The sequence below is a fragment of the Indicator indicator genome, chromosome 8 (genome assembly GCF_027791375.1).
Source record: "Indicator indicator isolate 239-I01 chromosome 8, UM_Iind_1.1, whole genome shotgun sequence".
Classification (NCBI taxonomy): domain Eukaryota; kingdom Metazoa; phylum Chordata; class Aves; order Piciformes; family Indicatoridae; genus Indicator; species Indicator indicator.
This window is the reverse complement of record NC_072017.1, coordinates 880,995-895,641: the sequence shown is the minus strand read 5'-3', so window position 1 is coordinate 895,641 and position 14,647 is coordinate 880,995. Positions and strand designations below refer to the sequence as shown.

Here is a 14,647-nt window from a genome sequence, read left to right as displayed (position 1 = left end):
GTGAGGTGGTATCTAGGCAGGCTCATGTGCAGAGGGAGATGCATTATGGAGGTTCCCTTGCTTAGAATACGTTGTAACTAAACAACATTGAGAGACATAAAACAAATCCTGAACTAAACCATCCTGGAATAGTATTTCTAGAGAAGGCTGAGTGAGGACTGGGAGATGGAATCAGCCACATCCCTCTACCAAATACTCTGCTGGGAATGTCAACACAGCGACCAAACCCTCAGCTTTTGGCATTAAAAAAAAATAATTACTTTTTCTCAAGGTATGAGACAAACCAAGGTGGTGAATACTTCAGTCAAAGACCTTCAAAAGCAGCTGTGCTTCAGAAAGCTGCTATGTGTCCACCTCTTCTGGACAACTGAAGATGCAAACTGGCAGGGGGGCTGTCAGTTGGAAATATTCACTGTGGCACAGAGCAGATGCAGACAAGTAACTGTTTAAAGAGATGCTTTGAAAGTCCTGGATCTTGGTATCCACTTAATGCAAGTATTAAGAGTCTGGGCAGCAGTGTGACAGAGTGGAGAGCAAGTGCCTTACTATCTGAGAGTGAGTCAAATGGAACAATCAAATCCTCCTTTTTTTTCTAATCATCATAAATCCTCAAGGCTTGGCTTACATCTTCCATGAGAGATAGCTGGAGCTGACCTTAAGGGAGAGAAACTTTGAGGTTCACCAGCTCAAGGGGAGAAAGTATCACAGATAAAACACTGGGAAACTGACACTTTTTGATGATGCCTTCTCAAGACATTCACAGAACGGTCAAATTTAGAACTGGGTGACTTAGGATCCTCCTTGGACTCTGTTCTTGTTTTGCAGTTCTCTTAGGATCACTAGAAAAAAAGGAAATCTTTAAGACAGAATTGCCCAAGCTGTGGCCTAAGTAAGACTACTGGAACACAAACTGCTTTCTAGGAACAGCCCAATCTGACCCCAGACAGCTGCATCCCTCTCTCTGCACATCTGGCTCACTGGTGAGGGCCCAGGTCTTTACCAAAGTCAGCTCAATGGCCATCGGGAGGTCTTATACAGAGACCCCTTTGTAAATGTTGATGCAATGTCTGCTCTGTGCTTGGAGTTTATGGCAGGTGACATTTGCTGTTATCTAAAGCTCTGGTCAGGTTGTCTTGTTGACTTGGAGTGAATGGGATGACCTAACCTTCATGAATAAGAATGAATAAGGATATCACTCCAACAAGGATAGGGTGGAGAGCACTTTGGGCAGTGATATGGACAAGAGGAAATGAGGAGACCTATTTAAAGTCACTGTTTGTCTTCTTTAGCTGAAGAAATATGTCAGGTTACAAATAGAAGCACTAGAACTCAAAATTATCTGTTTTCCTTCCTGAGCAGAGAGAAGGGTTTCTTGACCTGTTGTGCATGGAAGATTTACTGATCTCAAATTGCCCAGACTCTCCTCCATTCTCACAAGTAAGCTGAAGTCTTTTTCTCTGCTGAGCACTGCAGCCACTCAGAAATACACACACAGCAAAGCTGGAGCATGGAGTTGTGGAGAAGTCCTGAGCAAGGAATTTTCAGTACCTCACCATCATCTATCTGCTAAAGCAGGAGGAAGGAGTCACCTGAGCTCAGGTGGGCATTGGGTTCCATCACCACCAGGCACCCAGCACTGTCTTTAATTGCCCATGTGCCAAGACACATGGCACTTCCCCTTGACTGGATCAGCTTCTAGCTTTGCAAGGCCAGATGGAAGGAGAAGGCACCAATCAAAGGACTCCTGTCCTGTCCTGTCCTGTCCTCTCAAGGTTTTGCTAAGTGCATTACTGGGGTAGCCTGTCAGGTTTGGTCACTGCTCACTATAGTTTCTGTTCGTCACAGTTCCCATAGAACGGACTGGCCTGGAAGGGACCTCCAAAGCTCATCCAGTCCAACCGCTCTGCACTCAGCAGGGACATCCTCCACTAGATCAGGTTGTCCAGAGCCCTGTCCAGCCTCACCTTGAATATCTCCAGGGATGGGGCCTCAACCACCTCCCTGGGCAACCTGTTCCAGTGTTCCACCACCCTGCTGCTCACCCACGTGTGTGTGGCCATTTTCAGAGCTCAGGTATTTGTTCACAAAGTACTTTCCAGAACGTTTCTGGTGACCACTTTACTACTGCATGACAGTCTGTGCTTGTCAAACGTGAATAACCTTCCATAATGATCTACTGCAAAAGCTTTTCTGGAAATATATCTATAAAGAAATAAGGGTAAGCGTGGTATAGGGTAGGCAGTGCTTTCATTTGATGGTGTGAAGGTTTTCCTATTTGATAAAAAGTCAAAAGGAAAAAGCATTTTGCAGAGATGACTCTTAAAGAACTTTCTGCTTTGAAAACATTTCAGTGTTTCATAGATTCATAAAAGGGGTTGGGTTGGAAGGGACCTTACAGATCATCTGGTTCTAACCCCTAGCCACGGGCAGGAACACCTCTGACTAGACCTCATCCAGCTTGGTCTGAAACACTTCCAGGGAAGAAGTGTCCACAACACATCTGGGCAACCTGTTCCAGTGTCTCACCACCCTCACAGTAAAACCTTCCTGATGTCTAATCTCAATCTACCCTGCTCTGGTTTCAAACCACTGGCCCCTGCCCTGTGACCACATGCCCTTAGAAAAAGCCTCCTCTTCAACTCTTTTTCTCAGATTAAAAAAAAAAAGTCAATGAGATTTTGGGCAAATGATACTCAGCTCTTCAAACTCAGTCCCATCTAAATAAGATCTTATGAAATGAAGATTTTATTTAGGGTTGCTTAAGCCACACAAATGACAATTTCTGTCTCTTTTATTCAGAAGATCAGCCCTACTGATACAAGAGCAGACCAAGGCCTGAGCTTGGTGTTACTCTGAAGGAAAGTTAGCTCCAGTATAGTGCTGTCTGACCTTTGTCTGATCTTTTCCTTTACATCTACTACAGCCAGATGCAGAGCACCTCATCTCTTGAGATCCTAGTTGAACTTAGACATATCTTATCTCACACCAGTAACTTCATGATAAAATGCTTCCATATTTTTAGGAGAAGATGGGTTGAAAACTGAAGTTAGCACATACTAGAACAACAGCAACAGCAGAAAAGCTTTGTTGTTGTCAACCAGTAGGCTTAGGCATACATTGGCTATAACAAAACCAGATGTGCAGGCACTGCTGAAGGCTGTGGGACACCTTTGATCTGCTGGCTGCTGCTGCCTGCTCACACAGGACAGTTGCTGCCATTAATGAAGCTTCTCTGCTTTGTTAGGCTCCTTGGTTTCGTGTGCTCAGAGCTGGAGGGGAATTGCACTGCTCTCCAAGAAACCACTTCAGTATCTTGTAAATGCAGAGCTATAAAGCACTCAGGTCACTTCTGGCCATGAGTGGGTTATCTGTGTCAACAGTTGGTATGGCTGCTTGAGGAGTGTGAAAGGTGAGCAGGACAGAGGTAATGCATTTTTAGATAGGCTTAGCTGTGAGGAAGGAACTCAGGGAGAGAAGAAAGAAATCATTCTTCAGAACCAGACCCAATTCTTATTTCTGCAGAAAGCTGAAGTCTGCCAGAGCAAAAGTGATTTCTAACACACTGAGAAATGCTTAACAAATCAGAGCAGATGGCTGGAGAAATAATGATGTCTTATCTGCATAAATCCAGGGTGTCCTATTCACTCCCATTACACAGCACAGTATATTGCATGCAGTCAGGTCACCCAGGTACATGATGACACCAGACCTCTACAGACCACACAGTGTCACACATTCATGGCACTCCTGACCTGAAGATAGAGTCAATGAGGAGCTCCTTTCCCTCACCTTCAGTGAATGGCAACACTGCATCCTTTTTGTTCAAGTGCCTTGTGTTCTTTGGCATCCCAGTTTGAGTCTCTCTCTCTAATTTCCCTTTCCCCCCCCCAAACATATCACAGTACGACAGTACATTAGAGTTTGGAAGGGACCTCAAGAAATCATCCAGTCCAACCCCCTCCTGCCAGAGCAGGGTCACCCAGGGCAGGTCACACAGGAAAGGCTCCAGAGAAAGAGAACTCCACAATCTCTCTGGGCAGCCTGCTCCAGGGCTCTGCCACCCTCACTGTAAAGAAGTTTCTCCTCATGTTGAGGTGAAAACTTCTATGTTCAAGCTTGAACCTCTTGTTCCTTGTCTTGCTACTGTGCACCACTAAAAAGAGCTTGGCCCCCTCCACTTGACCCCCACCCCTCAGCTATTGATAGACATTGATCAGATCCCCTCTCAGCCTTCTCTTCTCCAGACTAAACAGCCCCAGGGCTCTCAGTCTTTCTTCACAGGGGAGATGCTCAAGTCCCCTAAGCATCCTCCTGGCTCCCTGTTGGACTCTCTCCAGCAGGTCTCTGTCTCTCTTGAACTGGGGAGCCCAAAACTGGACACAGGATTGCAGCTGTGGTCTCAGCAGGGCAGAGCAGAGGGGGAGCAGAACCTCCCCAGCCCTGCTGGCCATTCTTTTCTTGCTGCACCCCAAGATCCCATTGGCTCTCTTGGCCACAAGGGCACATTGCTGTCCCATGGACAACAATAAACCTGTCTGCTTAACAGGTGTGACTGAGCACAGTTTAATCTTTTTCTACCTAGGTGACATTTCTGCTTGTTTAACAACACAGTCTAGTTCACACTGAGCTACAAGTGCAAGGAGGCTGTCTAATACAGCAACCAGTTCTTGATTCTCCTGCAAATCTATAGTGTTGCCACACCATGGAATTATATTTTGACTATAAAACTTGTTTTTCAGCCCTGCCCTGTATCTTTTTCCCCCCTTTTCAGGACAATTTCCCATTTTTGGTTTCTCACACCCAGCAGAGTGTGGGTGCACTAACTTGTGCCCAAGAAATTCAGTGGTAAGCCTGTCTGCTCACACTGGGTTTGTAAGGAAAGAAATGAAGCTTTCACACTTGTCTGCTTGTAGGGCAAGAGTCAGAGATTCATTTGCCGAGCCCCACAGGGAGAGGAGTAAGATGAAGCTGAATCATTCTCACTGCCAGCTGGAGCTCATTCATGCCTGGCTGTGGAGGTTTCAACACTTACATTTTCTTCTTGAAAGGAGCCACTCTGCCCGAAATGCTGTGGTTAGCAGCATGCCTCCAGCCACTACCACTATGGTGCAGTGCTCATTCCCACTTTGGGCACAGGGCAGGGTGGTTGCTAAAGCTACCTGGGGTTCCATTGCTTTGTACCACCCTACCCCTGCTCCAACCTCCACCAGGAAGTGGCTGAGCCAGGGGAACTTTTATGGGATGATGCTAGTGCCTATGCACATTGCAGGGAAAGCACTGGAATGGAGACCTTGCAGTCCTGTGTGAGGAGCATGAAACACTCCTCTGGAAAGGGAAGCTGCATGCTAGCTTTAGAAGGTCAAAACAGCTGGCTGTGCAGATTTTCCTTCCTTGTCTTTCCTTGGAGAGCTCCCTTTCAAAGATGAGGTTGCTATTTCTGTGTACATGTGCAGAGTGCTGCAAAGGCAGCACATGGGGCTGCAAACATGAGAGGACTTTCTGCCTTGGTTCTGGAGGGACAAGGAAACCTTGCTCCTGTACTGTGGGCCTTTGCCAGTGCCACTACCACTTTGCTAATGAACATTTGGTGCAACTCTGTTAATGATGCTCCCTTTGAGGAGAAATCAAGCAGCCTGAAATTTGCACCTACAGCTTGATGGGATTCCTTGTAAGACTCACCATGACTCTTCTTGCTTTCTGCTTCAAGAGCAAGTGCACCCAGGGGCCTGCTGTGACCCTGCCACTAATTGAATTACATGCCAACACTCACACAAGTGGGAAGAAGACACAGAGAACAACTCCATGCAGAGATTTTAGTTCTGTTGCTTAAGGTAGAGGAGATGATGTTCCCATTCCCAAGCTCTCATGAAGATTCAGAAACATGGAAAGAATTGAAACAAGAAAGCCCTCCCCCCAGCCTGGTATAAAATCCAGTCTGCTTTTCAAGAACTGCTATAAATCAGTTCTAGTCCTGTGAAACTCTTCCTGGTTTATTTCTGAATGTTATTTGAGTGTGTTTCTCATGCTGTCTAGCAAGTGCTAATGGGGAGCCAGGGGAGTGCATTCTAACCTCTGCTCTGAGAATAAAGCACACCACCCATGGACATTCTGGGGTACCCCTACACAGAGCAAACCATCTGTGCTGAGCCTCATTTCCCCTCAGGCCCATTTAACTCCATGACTTGGGAGCAGCCACACAAATAATGACAAAAGAATAGAAAAGCAGAAGATTTACAGGGCAGCAGATTTAGCAATATTTGGAACTGGACACTGTTTCTATGATAGAAGCAATCACATGAGCACTAAGAAACTGATATCAAAACATGCCTGTGGGCACCTGGCGGTGGGATGTGCTGTGCACATCTTAACTCTACTGGCTTCAAAATACAGGCCTATAGACAGAAAAGACATGACAATTGGTTCTAAACTTATTATCTAGTGAATTTGTTTAAATACTTTCCCCCCCCCACCTTTTTATTTCTTTTTTCCTTTTATTTATTTTTTTCCTTTTTATTTTCTTTTTATTTCATTTATTTTTATTTCCTTTTCCCCTCTTTATTTCTTTTTCTCCTGTTTATTTCCTTTTTTCCTTTTTATTTCTTTTTATTTTTTACTTCCTTTTTATTTTAATTTTTTTGTTTTCTTTTTTCCTTTCTATTTTCTTTTTTTTTAAATTTCCTTTTTCTTTTCTTTTTTTCTTTGATTTCTTTTTTCCTTTCTGTTTTCTTTTTTTAAGCTTCTTTTTAGTTTCTTTTTTCCTTCCCCTCCTTTTTATTTCTTTTTATTTAACTTAATTTTATTTCTTTTTTTTCCTGTTTGTTTCCTTTCCCCCTTCTTTTTTCCCTTTTTTTCTCTTTTTCTTATTTTTAAGGTAAGTTTTCCTCCTGATCCAATTCTGGTCTCTTTCTTGCAACACATTATACAATACAAAAAATTTCTCTGATTCAAAAAAAAAGAAAAGTTGTTTTTCTCATTGCTATGAACCCTCTGCCCTCAGGCACACCTCACCTCCAGCACCGCTGCTGTACAGAGAGATGTATTAGCCAGAGTGCTCAGCACCTGCTGCAGGCATTGCAGGAACACCTGGCTGTGGTCTATCCTTGTCTCCAACAATTTGGTAGCTAATGTTGTGAGCTGGCCCCTGCTGGAAAGCTGCAGTGATGGCAGTGAAGTGGGAAGAGGCATGGGAGACAAAGCAAGAACTGGAGAGAATGATCTTAAATAAAGGGGCAGAGAAGAGTTAAATCCCTGTGGAGATTTCCCCCAGGTGGTGGATACTGAAACCTCATGTTTGAAATTACATCTTGCTGTGGTAGCTCCAAAGAACTGGAACCACATGTGCTGCTCCTTCCCCAGCAGGCCACCATGGCAAGCTAATTTTGCCAAATAGCTCAAATATACACAGAGCTGTAATGACCTTTAATTCCTAACAGCTTCAGGAGATCTTATTAAAAGCAGTGGTGGGCTCAGGGATCAGAAACTACTGGTTTCAGCTTTCAGATGTGCTGTCTGAGGATGCTAACCCCACTGACATTACAATATAAGATGTCTTAGGAGCAGTAGAGACATTATAACTACGACTAATTAAAGAATGGGAGAAGAATATGGACACATGAAAGAAGTAAGCCAAGTTTCTTGGCAACCACTTTTGCCTTTTTTTTTTTTTTCAGTCTGGGAAAAAGGAAAAAAAAAAAGAAATAAGATTGTTTTTACCTCCCTTCTTAAACACACACAGATCTGAGCTGAAGATAGAACAAAACAGGAATTCAGGCAGTGGGACACTGGTAAAGGAATTAGGCTTTATGGTCATCCATAAATGCTGCAGTGGCAGTTGAGTGTAAGGGCACAAGTTAGAAGTGTTAATATTTAGTCTTGCTGAATGATTTCTACTTCTCATGGCAGCTGAAAGACTGAGAGACATGGGCTCTCTCTCTGCTCATTAAATACCTACCTTCAACTTGTTCTTACTCTTCTGCTGGCCTGCATTCTTTCTTTGGTGAACTTACTGGTGCATTCAGATCAGCACAACCCCTTGCTCCTGGTAAGATAGAAGCTGTTTAAATTCTCTGCACTGAAAAACTATTTCTGTGCCAGCTAATCTAACTTTATGGCTTCAAATCCAGCAGCCTGTTACAGGATACTGACAAAACCTCCCAAGCTAAGCTCACATTCTGCATCTGTCCAGCTGAAGGGCAAAAATCTCCAGAGGCTTCAGTAAGGTTTAAATGCCATGGAACAAAATTGTGCATTTACTGTGGGGACAGGCTGAGGGAGCTGGGGGTGTGCAGCCTGCAGAAGAGAAGACTCTGGGGGGACCTTAGAACTGCCTGCCAGGACCTGACGGGATCCTGCAGGAAGGCTGCAGAGGGACTTCTCCTCAGGGGGTCTAGAGACAGGCCAAGGGGCAATGGTTTGAAGCTGAAGCAGAGCAGGGTTAGAGTGGAGCTCAGGAAGAAGTTGTTGAGGAGGAGGGTGGTGAGACTCTGGCACAGGCTGCCCAGGGAGGCTGTGGCTGCCTCCTGCCTGGGGGTGCTGAAGGCCAGGCTGGCTGAGACCTTGAGCAGCTGAGTGTAGTTGAGAGGTGTCCCTGGGCATGGTGGGGAGTTTGGAGGAGATGAGCTCTGAGCTCCCTTCCAACCTGAGCCATTCTGGGAGTCTGTGATATATTCATTGCACTTCCCTATTCCTATCAGGTAGAGAAGGAGGTTTCTCTTGAAAGAGTACAGAGTAGTACACTGAGCAGATCTGGTACTTGACTGTGTTAGGTCGCAGGCTAAACATTAAAGCCTAAAGATGACAGTGTGTGCCTATAAGAAATGGAACAGATTTTACCAACTACTTTCAAAGAACAGACTCAAATTGAAAAGTGGCTTCAAGTTCTCCTAAAAGCTGGCATGGCTGGGAAATAAGCCAAGGAGTCTGTGTTTCTGTAATACTTGTGCTGATGCCAGTGATAAATATTTGCACAGTCATTTCCCCCCTGCTTGAAGTATCCCAGTGCTAGCTGGAGGCTTCTAACAGCCTGCAGATATTTTTCTCTTCCAAAGGAAAAAAGAATCATGATCAGAGCATGAAAATTCAGAAAATGCACATCTGAACTCTTTAAATTAAAATAAAAGATATCATAGAATCCTAGACTGGCTCAGGTTGGAAGGGAGCTCAGAGCTCATCTCCTCCAACCTCCCCACCATGCCCAGGGACACCTCTCAACTAGACTCAGCTGCTCAAGGCCTCATCCAGCCTGGCTGTACAAGTTCCTGTGTGAGAGTTTTTTAGCATTCATAATAGAAGGTCAGAGCTGTTGCTCACAGTGCTCCTTTTGGCCTTAGGAAAGGATCTACGGCTGTTCCACATGCTCAGAAATGCAAAAAGGTGAACTCACAACCTACCCATAAAGAGCTTGCCAGGGGGCTCTGGGCCCACTGCAAAAATTAGATCTAAAGGTAAGGAAGAGGACTTTAAGTACTCTGACTGGAGGGTTATTTTTGCTGCAGAATGCTTCTTAGCTCATTCACTACACCCTCTTGCAGAAACCCAAAAGGCCAGTCAACACAGCTAGAGTCATACCTATGGTCTGCATGGACTGTTATTAAATAGATTGAAAAAATCCCATGGAAGCAGCAGCTTCCTTTTTCCCCCATTGCCACAGCTGTGGAAAAAAACTCTAGTTCTGGCTACAAGGTTGAACGGCAGGATTTGATCCACAAGGTAATTCTTATTAGGGTCTTAGGATTCCAAAATACATGGTTTGCAGAAGAACATGGTCAGCACTTCAGTACTGGAGAGCAGGAACTGGGAATATGTCCATTTGGCAAATTCTTCCAGCAGAAAAACAAACAAATTCATCAACATAAATATCTGATGGCAATCTGGCCCCTCTGGGTTCAGCTCAAGGAAATTTTCTAGGCAGAACCTTCTCATGTTATGAACCAGATTAGAGTTTTCTTCTTCAGATCCAGTACATGAGTCTCTGGCACTGCACCATCAGCTAAAAGCAGCAGGAGTCTAAACCAGTATTCTAACTGGCTTAGGCAAGTACCCTCTACATTTCTATCCAAGTTTTTCTTTGCATCTTGAAACCTGCCAGACTTTTGTTTTCATCTGAATGCTCTTTCTTGCAGCAAGATCATGCCCCCCCCACCATTACTAGTTGCTCTTCCACAACCTAATTGAGAGAAGAGCAAACTTCTCTTTGCCAGGCTGCTCATGTTGTTTTCATTTGCACTGAAAAGCTTTATGCTTTGCACTGCTTTAGTGCAGGGCTGTGCATGGCAGTGCTCCTGGAAGCTCATCTCTGCATAGGATCCAACACAACCCAGGAGAGTCATAGACCGGCTCAGGTGGGAAGGGAGCTCAGAGCTTGTCTCCTCCAACCTCCCCACCATGCCCAGGGTCACCTCTCAACTACACTCAGCTGCTCAAGGTCTCAGCCAGCCTGGCCTTCAGCACCCCCAGGCAGGAGGCAGCCACAGCCTCCCTGGGCAGCCTGTGCCAGAGTCTCACCACCCTCCTCCTCAACAACTTCTTCCTCAGCTCCACTCTAACCCTGCTCTGCCTCAGCTTCAAACCATTGCCCCTTGGCCTGTCTCTAGACCCCCTGAGGAGAAGTCCCTCTGCAGCCTTCCTGCAGCATCCCTTCGGGTTTTGGACACACTGAGCACCCTCAGACAAACACATCCACAACTCCAAAACTGAACTAATTGATCTCCCTACAGTCTGGCAATGCTGATACCAATGAGCAGCCTCTCACACACTGAGGTACTGCCTGCACCACCACAGTCTGGCCTGTTCCTTCTCTCCCCTCTTCCTCCACAGAGCCCTTGGGTCCCTGCAAAATGGTAAATATGGCACTAGAGGAGGAGCTGAGTGAACTGATAAATTCTCTGCCTGTGTTCATCTGTCATACCTCTGCATTTTGCTTTGGTACACAATAAATAGGAAAGATGTTGAATTGCTGGAGCATGTCCAGAGAAGGGCAACGAGGCTGGGGAGAGGCCTTGAGCACAAGCCCTATGAGGAGAGGCTGAGGGAGCTGGGATTGTTTAGCCTGGAGAAGAAGAGGCTCAGGGGTGACCTCATTGCTGTCTACAACTACCTGAAGGGAGGTTGTAGCCAGGAGGGGGTTGGTCTCTTCTCCCAGGCAACCAGCAGCAGAACAAGAGGACACAGTCTCAAGCTGCGCCAGTGGAGGTTTAGGCTGGAGGTGAGGAGAAAGTTCTTCACAGAGAGAGTGGTTGGCCATTGGAATGTGCTGCCCAGGGAGGTGGTGGAATCACCATCCCTGGAGGTGTTCAAGAGGGGATTGGACGTGGCACTTGGTGCCATGGTTTAGATAGTCATGAGGTTTAGGGTGACAGGTTGGACTCGATCTTTGAGGTCTCTTCCAGCCTTCTTGATTCTATGAAATATATTTGGATGGCTTCCAAATTTATCTCCTCCCACTGAGCACAGACAGCAATCGTGCAACAGATTCTAGTCTGTTCAAACCAGGGCTTTCTTGCTGTCCCTTTCTTACACAGTGCTAAAGGTGCTGCAGTGGCTAGTGAATAACTATCAGTCAAGCAGCCAGTGTGCTCTGATGTTGTTGGGTTTGGGTTTTTTTCCACTCCCCTTCCCACATTTAGCTGCCTAGCTGCATACAATGCAAAGTAGAAACTTAGTCAGTTTCTGGAAATCTACTGCAGCCTGCTCATGGGATGTGCATGGGCAGGGAAGCTGTGCTGCCAGCAAGCATTTTCAGTGGGAAAAACTGAAGGAATTAGCCTTTAGAAATGGTTGAAATTCTTGTCTGTGGAATTCTGTGATATAAAATTAGCAAACACATAAAACATTTCACTACACAGCTGCCTGGGGCTGTTTGGTGGTGATTTTGTGCTCCTTTTTATTGCCAACATCTTCCTTAAAGCATCTTCCTGAGAAGGACTCAGCTATTTCCCAGTGTGGAGCCAGCAGGGTAGCTGGGCTGCCTCTTGTGCCTGCTGCCCTAGTGGCATTCCCTCAGAGTCATAAATATTCTCTGTAAGGCAGTCAGGCTTAGGCATGATTGCAAATGCAAAGCTCAAGAGGTTGCCATTAAAATTATCTTGTGTCCTTGTTTCCTGTTGTCTTTATATCTTAGCGTGTTTACTCTTAAATTAGAAGGTAATTAGCAAACCATATAGCTCATTTGGACTGAAAATAGCAGCTTGGCAAAATGTTTCCCATCAGCTGGAGCTGACCTTCCCCGAGGCTGCCTGTCCTGGAAGAGCACACTAATAAGAGATCAGTTCTCCTGGATCTAGGCCAGGCACTCATTTCGTTTCCCTGGCTGCCCCCCTCCTTTGCAGCCCTTCTCCCCAGTAACACACATATGTGAGTTGGAGGCAAGAAGCTGCAGTTCGTAAACAAAAAAGAAGGACAAAACTGCTAAGAAGTTAATGAAAACATCAGTAAGTCACAGCATCTGGATCTCATCATCCAGCTCTGACGTAAGGGAGATGTCCAGATGTTAGCAGAGCTGGAGCAGTTGAGATGTTTTGTGAGCGAGGCTCCTTCCAAGCCATCAGACCCAGAACAGCTCAGCACTTTCAGCAGATTGCAGGAATGTTGCAGATATGCAATGGTCAATCAGATCTGCAAAATAGCTGCTGGGTGCAGAAGGAGCACATGGCCTGGGGAGCTGGCTCTGGGAATCAGGAGCCCCTGCTCTTGGGAAGCTCACAGGAATGTTCAAAGAGCAGGGAGAGAGGAGGCCTCCTGGTCGCCTGTCATAAGGAAACCCTTCCAGCAGAGGCACAATGCTGCTGATCCAGTGCTGCCCAGGCCTTCCAACTCCAGTTGAAGAATATGCACAAGGAGGAATTAGGAAGCTGGGCCTGGGGAGAGCAGAACCTAATTTTAATCTTTCTCACTCCTTTCTAATCCCTGGCAAGGTACCACAGACAAGCCTTGCAAGCTGAAAAACAGAAGTGATGATGCTGTTTGGCTAGCAGGTGGCTTCCAGGTATGTTGGTTCTCCCTTTGCCTCACGTCCAGGCTGCCTGGTGGGACAGTGAGGGGCACTCATTCACATCTGGGCTCTCATTCTCTGCTTGGGGAGGGACACAACTACTCAGCTCCTACCAGTCATGTTTTGCAGGCTGCTCTGAGTGTGCTGCTCCCTCCTGAGCCTACGCTCATTAAAAAAAAAATCAGTTTGGAATTTCCAAGAAACCAACAAAGTTATTGGGAAAACTTCCCTCTTGCTGAAGTGTCCTGGGACTGAGTTCCTCTTGTGCACACCCCTAAAACCCTGGACAGAGGACATGACGTAGGGTTGCTGCTGGATTGCTGGAGACCTGGAATTGGCTCTGATCACAGAATGGCTCAGGTTGGAAGGGAGCTCAAAGCTCATCTCCTCCAACCTCCTCACCATGCCCAGGGACACCTCTCAACTACACTCAGCTGCTCAAGGTCTCATCCAGCCTGGCCTTCAGCACCCCCAGGCAGGAGGCAGCCACAGCCTCCCTGGGCAGCCTGTGCCAGAGTCTCACCACCCTCCTACTCAACAACTTCTTCCTCACTTCCAGTCTAATTCTGCTCTGCCTCACAGCTTCAAACCATTCCCCCTTGGCCTGTCTCTAGACCTCCTTATGAGAAGTCCCTCTCTGCAGCCCTCCTACAGGATCCCTTCAGGTCCTGGCAGGCAGCTCTAAGGTCCCCCCAGAGTCTTCTCAGTGATCCTGAGGGTTTTTTGCAACCTGAATGTTTCTGTGACTCTGTGCAATACCCGAGGTGACAGAGGATGTAGAGTTTCATTCTCCCTGTGAGTGCTCCATCCTCTGCTGTATGAGACTCCAAAGGAGCAAGAATGAATCAAGACATTCCAGCAGCTGGAAGCAAACAGCTCCAGAATGCTGCTGCTGCCAGGTACAATTCTTCTGGCACTTCTCTACCTTTGCACATAGACAGTGAGAAATGAAAAACTAGAGGCTATAATAAGAATCTAACACTTACTTCCAAATGCCATTTCAAATGAGGATTTTGGTGGAAGGGCTTTGCCTTCAAGGATTTGCAGGCATTTCACCACAAAAGCAGCAGTGCTGGAACAGGCACGTTGTACTTTCTATAGCTGACTGGAAAGGTAGAGTGGCAGTGTTTGCAATCAACAGGTCTGCCTTGACCTTAGTAAGGCTTTGGACACTGTCTTCCATAACATTCTTGTGAGCAAGCTCAGGAGGTGTGGGAGAGAAGAACAGACACTGAGATGGATCAGGAACTGGTTACAAAATAGAGTCCAAAGAGTCTGCTCAGCAGATTTGCTGATGATACCAAACTGGGAGGCTTGGCTGAGACACCTGAAGGCTGTGAGGCCATTCAGAGACTTGGACAGACTGAGAGCTGGGCAGAGAGAAGCCTAATGAGGTTCAACAAGGATGAGTGCAGAGTCCTGCACCTGGACAGGAAGAATAAACTGCAGCAGGACAGGTTAGGAGGGGATCTGCTGGAGAGCAGCCCTGTGGAGAGGACCTGGGAGTGCTGGTGGATAACAGGTTCTGCAGGGGACAGCAATGTGCCCTGGTGGCCAAGAAGCCAATGGGGTCCTGGGGTGCATTCAGAGGAGTGTGTCCAGCAGATCCAGGGAGGTTCTCCTCCCCTCCTCCCCCTCTGCTCTGCCCTGCTGAGACCT

General features: G+C 46.4%; 1 protein-coding gene across 1 annotated transcript in view; it reads right to left on the bottom strand.

Moving 5' to 3' along the window:
* DLC1 (DLC1 Rho GTPase activating protein) overlaps positions 1 to 14,647 on the bottom strand; it is a 193,702-nt gene that overhangs the window by 95,800 nt on the left and 83,255 nt on the right. The window lies entirely within an intron of this gene.